The sequence below is a fragment of the Helicoverpa armigera genome, chromosome 11 (assembly GCF_030705265.1).
Source record: "Helicoverpa armigera isolate CAAS_96S chromosome 11, ASM3070526v1, whole genome shotgun sequence".
Lineage (NCBI taxonomy): Eukaryota > Metazoa > Arthropoda > Insecta > Lepidoptera > Noctuidae > Helicoverpa > Helicoverpa armigera.
The window spans coordinates 340,171-346,533 of record NC_087130.1 but is presented as its reverse complement, the minus strand read 5'-3'; the positions used below and the strand labels follow the sequence as shown (position 1 = coordinate 346,533).

Genomic DNA, 6,363 nt, shown 5'->3' with positions numbered 1-6,363 from the left:
AATTCCACAGGACTTCAACCCCTTCGAATGGATTCACTGACCACACGTCCAGTATCAACCTTCCACTCCAACTCATTCTACCTCTTAGAGCATTTAACCAACAGGACTCGCCATGCGTACAAATCTCAATACGTCTCTCAAAACTCATCAAAAAGTGCGTTTAGTAGAAACGCGCTATGGGTGAAGCAATGCAACCAATTCATATTATTACCGCGCCAATAGTAATAAATAGTTCATAAGTTTAAGTACATATGCATTTTCAATTGCATCGTTGCGCAGCTTGTCAGACTGGACGCAGACATGTGTGTTTGGCAGAAGTGAAAGCATGACAACGTCGACTCCAGTTAGTAACATTCTCTTAGCCACGCCTCTTCATGCGTGAAGATAAACAAGTCAATCATTTTACTAACAGTGGCTGTTATGTACATAAATACCTATATATCTAAATAGCTGTGGCAAGCGTTATCAGGCGTACGCGCCGAGCCTGTTGTTTCCGTCCGGCATCCGGCGCCGCTTATCTGCCGGATCACCGGATCCGAGCCGCACAGACGGTGGAACACGGCAAGTCATGCGAGACACGGAATATGAGGAGAATATGTAGTTGAATGTAATAGAGTAACTATTTGTACTAAGTACGTTATCAAAAGGAACTAAAGATAAGCTTATCAGGTGTTGTTATTAAAATGTAGAAAGGTATATGTGATGTGATTCTCTAATTTGAAATAGAAGGCATGAGCATCGATGGTTCAGTGGTAGAATGCTCGCCTGCCACGCGGGCGGCCCGGGTTCGATTCCCGGTCGATGCAATATCTTTTTGACTGTTTTCCGTATTAATTTAGCTCCCGTTGCCATTTATTAACGATATGTTGCCATTTATATGCGATAACTATAAAAAAACAACAGATTCAAAAACTTTTTTTTATTTACACAGTAACTTTATAAACAACCTTCATTTACCTTAATGTATAACGAACATTAACATCACGCCTTTATTACCGTTAATCTATTTTGAATTAATTAAAATAAATAGCCAACACAAACAACGAGCGCCTGACGTTTGAACAATAGCAACGTAATCCTCTCCGGCATCGCAACACAAATTGTGTAAAGGACACAACACACTTGCGCCACACATCACATAAAGGTACAACCAGACGTCACATAAAGGTGCAGCCACATTATCATAACGGCTAAGCTACAATGGATCGCGCGGGATTTGCCGCCGCGACCTAAGTGGCGTTTAATTAAAAATATGTCACGGGGAGCGGCGCGACGTGCGGGGCGAGGGGTGCGGGGTGCAGGGGGGGGGGCACTTTGTGGACGTCTTATTGTTGGGGGGAAGATATTGCTGTACGGTACTTGTACGGGTTATTGCAGTGATCAGAACTGTTCAATGGGTTTACTATAAACATAAATAATAATATGAACGCAAGTCAATGAATCCGACTAAAAATACCACAGGTTAAGTGAAAATTTGTGGTATAAAATTGATCACTTTCTTATATGAATCGAATATACAGTCAGTAAAATATATTTAAAGGATCTCCATAACCATTTTTGCTTGCTTCCAGCACACACCTTTGAAGAAATCATCATCATCGTATCAGCCAATTGCTGTCCACTGCTGAACGAAGGTTTCCCTAATTTTTTTGATTACTTAATTTAAACATACACCTACTCGTATTTAAGAACCTGTTTATCCTCAATATGAAACCAGCCTACACCAAATAGTGAGCTGATATCTAGCCACACGCTAGATACCGACGCGTCTATTGTCTAGTGAGGTCTGGACGCGCCACGTCCTGCCTACTGGGACTCTGCGGCTAGACAGAGGAAGGATATACTGGAAGACGCAAGTTAGGCGTCAGTTTAAAGAAGGATCGCGTGTATAACAGACGATATATAAATCTCTACAGCAAGATAACCAATAACTATTTAACTGTCATCGGCTCTGGAACCAATATATCTGGACACAATATATCTGGACACAATAGAAAAAGGTCAAAAAGGTGGTATGGTTTGCCAGACACTTAGCCGTCAACGTATTTAGAATAGCAGTCTAACAATCATTAGTAGGTATTCGAGTTCTATGTAATGTTAACTCATGTTTACTTACAATAACTCCAAAACTATGTCACGGTCTTGAAATTAACTTGACTAACTTGTTTCAGTAACATTATGTTTTACAAAGACATCGACTAGAAAATTTTAGCAGTGAAGTGACAAGCGGAGGCATCGCAAAGGCTTGCAAACAAAGTGAAACAAGTTGGCCTGCCGGCGTCGCCTGCACTCCGACACCAGCCGCTGGTCTGTTCCCAACACTTGCACAAGTTTGTGTGTTCATTTGTTACAAGTACCTATGTGCGTTGGTTTGTCACAAAGTTTGGCATTATTCTTACTGTTTCTCTGTGCCTAGGTATACAAAATACGAGTAGTATTTCAAAAGGTAGGTTTTTCATGGAAAAAATTAAGGTTTATTACGCTACAGAATATTTAAAGACTTATTCGTACATGTGGCTGTTAAGCAGATACTAAATTCGGTGTAAGTAATAAAAAAAGCCTTTCTAAACACGCCGTGAAAAAAGTTATTTTCCATTATTGACAATTTGATCAGCATTCCCTTTGTGTATGGAATGGAAGTTAACATTGCCTGGTCGCGGTTACCCAGAGATAGGTATCGGTTCAACAGCGTCGGCACACACGGGAGGAAATGTACATAGCGATTGAAAAACCACTTCTACATCGGACACTTCAATTCTAACTGCAATCACACCGTGTACTGTGTAAATAGTAAACCAATCGCAGCGAACGGCGGCGGCAGTAGGGTTGTCAAGCTGTACAAACACAAAATGTTCTTGGTTAAGTCTATTTTTCAGAGTAAAGGAGTTTTTAACTTAAATACTATTCAATATGACGGATTAAATAAAGTGGTAATATAATGGTGTTACATGAAACTTTCATCCAGGGCACTCTAGCGGCCTTAAATGATGTGAGCAAATCAATCCTAAGAAATAACAACCAAGAAACATTATTGCTTAGGTTTGCTAAAGGCGTCATAGACAAAGATATTTTTATTGCAACAAAATTCTTCTCATCTCTCCCTCCAACTTCTAATATGAAGTTTAGTGTGGAGCGTCAGCCCTAGTGCCGGGCGACGTGCGACCGCCGCTGTAATTCCAGGACGCGACGGCAGATTCCGCTCGCCGCCATTACATATATCGAGTATAACTTGACAAGTAAAGCAGCGGGACTTTTCTATCTGATAACTCCCAGCTCATGGTAAATATAACGACCAAAGCAAACATTATAGAGAAATATCCGAGGAAGAAACAGGAATTGGATTCTAACGTTTGTTATAATAGGCACAAAGAACATCTCGACTTAAGAATACACAAATATATTAATTGAGAAGATCTTAAAGGAGACAAAAAGGTTTGCCGAAAAATGTAATGTCGAACATAGATCCTTCTGTTTTTACGTGTTTTGTTGCGTTCAGTTTCATCAAAGTTTTATTATCCGATAGTAGATACCACAACCATTGCAAGTGTTCGTTCCAAATCATCAAAACTGCAAAATCATCAATAAAGAATCCATTAACATTGTCTTCACAGAATATCCATCAGGTATACTACCAGACACTACAAGGGGTTACATAATGAATTTCCCCAACACCTCGGGTCCGGTGTTTGCCGTCATCCCGCCGTGCGTCCCCCGGGACCGACTCCTGCCAGTAATTCGGTCTGCGTCTATTGGAACGGACGGCGATGGCGATTGCATTTAACGCGGGCTATTGGAGGTGTGTTTGCCTTTCTTGCTGGTGCGATTGTTATGAAGTGCGGTTTAAAGCGGTTTTGGTATGTTTTGGGGATCTGTGGCTGTTGATTTGTGGTAAGTAACATTAAGATCTGTTTTTTACTAGGTTTTTTGGAGTACCTGCTTTTTAAAGCGGCTTTATGAAAGCTGGTTATGGTTAATTCAGTTTCTACTTACAGAAGACTTTTTGATATCTCTTTGATATACATTTTCTTTGAGATTAAACAACATACATGTACTATATGTGAACTACTTATATCATAATTTCACTGTACATGTACTTCGTGGATAATCATCGGAAGGCTGTCAGCAGCGCGTGGTGCAGTTATTGATGACGTCACAGCAGCAGCTGACAGCCTGACAATTATCGTGATGATGGATGCGCCACCGCATACAACATGACGCTGATTGGCGGGAGACGTTGATGGTACTATTTTGAAATTTGTATTAGGTATCATTAGTCTAGTAACGATACTGACATTAAATAGATGTAAGAAAATGGTGATGTGAGCTTTGATTTTTTGGCAAAGACAAAGACATTTATTTTTGCAAATATGGGTACAATAAAGTTGTTACATAAGGCTATCTAAATGATCTGCCATATTTTACTGATTGGCAACATTTGAAAAATAGTTTAATTTCTGAGTATTATTAACAAACATCCACCCATTCTTCACTCTTAGTAAATTCCTATTTCACCAAACATTAAAACCTTCAAAAGCATTCAGAAACTTAGTCCACCAGCGCTTAAACTTAGTTATAAATGGATTTCTTGGTGGAGCAGCAGTATTGAAATCATACGGTGAAAGTGCATACCGTTCCGCCTGGGCGCTACTTGTGACTGCAGCTAAGAATTGTGAACTACTGGTAATACTGGTATAGCTGCCGACTTGCGGACTGGGGAACTATAGCGTGGCTATTAGCAAGGGTGAAGTCACACGTACATAAAGGAATATAGTTTTTTTTTTTTATAATTCGTTATTTCTTTAAATATGTAGTTATTAAAATGAGTAGGTAATTATTTCTTTAAATTAGTAATTATGAGATAAAGTTATGTTTTAAATCCAATGTAGGGACCATTCAAACTATAGTAAGTTTATTTAAATGTGTGTTTCAGGTACGAGAAAAAATGCAAGTCATAATTGATAAAGAATTACAATACCACTGCCAACTATATTTACTAACCTAATCAGCTTATTTCTAAATCAATTAAATCAATATCAAAAGTGTTCGTTTATATAATTCGTAACTCAGTGTACTGGTATGCATAATCTAACTTAATCTAACCGTTTAGGTTCGTTCAAAAGAGGTATTTTATCAAACTTCCTACCCTCAGTATGAAGGCGCCCTACCAATAAGGATTGAAAAGAGATCTGCGAACATAGCCAAGAGTTGTTGGAACACAATCGGGAATTTCTAGAAAGTTCGCCGGCGTAACGCTCCGACTAAGTTCTTGATAAAATTTGATTACCGCCGGCTTCCACCGACGTGATTTCCACTTGGGAAAAATTAATACGATATACTGTATTGGAAGTTCTAAGTGTGTCTACTGATGTGTGAAGGATTTGTTACTTTACCTTGTAGAAGAACTTGATACTTGTGCGGTTTTTTCGTTTTTCAGACCTGAAATACAAAAAAGGTATTTTTAAAATAGATTATAATTTTTATTGACAATACTTGTACGTACATACATACATACATATGTATGTGAATAGTAAGTTATATTTAAGATGTATTTCAATATGAGGATACTGTTTGCCGAACAAACGGCGCTTTCATCTCCTGAAAATCTGTGTATCGACACAAATAGGGTGGCGAGTGCCGGCCAAGCGAGATATCGGCAAGCTCACAGTCGCGAAAATAAACTCTTTTGCAAAAAAAGCGGGCACCTATGCGAAATCTTAGTTTTAAGGACTTTATGTGTATTTCAAATGGTTTTAATGATTGTAGTATATTTCTAGCATCAAAAGGGTTAGCCAAGCATGCGTGAGAGTGTATTCTAAATTTGAATTTTGTACAATTGCTAAGAAATTGGTTAAACCTAGTTTTGGACTAATTGCTGGCAGAAAGTTCGTCGGTGTTTTGAAAAGTTTTTGAAGTGATTTTCAGAAAAATTATAATGCAGTTTTAATTAATGATTAATGTACCTTTTTGTTAGATCAAAACATTTTTGAAAAACTATGCGTATTTGATAAAAATTTCACCTGCTCTAAATGGGCTATACTGATGATTGATGACAATGTTAAGAGTTTCGGTATTTTAGTGTAAAGCGTTCTATTGTTTAGATATTGTACCCACGTGTTTTAAAATATCGCATTTTCGTAATTAAACATTATTTAGAGGAGCATCAGTACTTTGGGCTGCGACAAAACCAATTTAAAGTAAGCAGTGCCGATCACAACTCGTCTTCTATCAGACTTTGACATTTTTAAAAGTCTTGGAATTCTACAAAATACAGAAAATAGCGCATAGACTATGAGCACGAGGTCTTAAGGCCTCGTAATCACTGATTTTTAAATAACCTTGCCTCTTGGGAAACCCCGTAGACCT

General features: G+C 38.4%; 1 non-coding gene across 1 annotated transcript; it reads left to right on the top strand.

Moving 5' to 3' along the window:
• Positions 1-735: 735 nt before the first annotated feature.
• Trnag-gcc (transfer RNA glycine (anticodon GCC)) lies at positions 736-806 on the top strand. Its single transcript has one exon. It is a non-coding gene; the product is annotated as a tRNA-Gly (tRNA).
• The last annotated feature ends 5,557 nt before the right edge of the window (positions 807-6,363 follow it).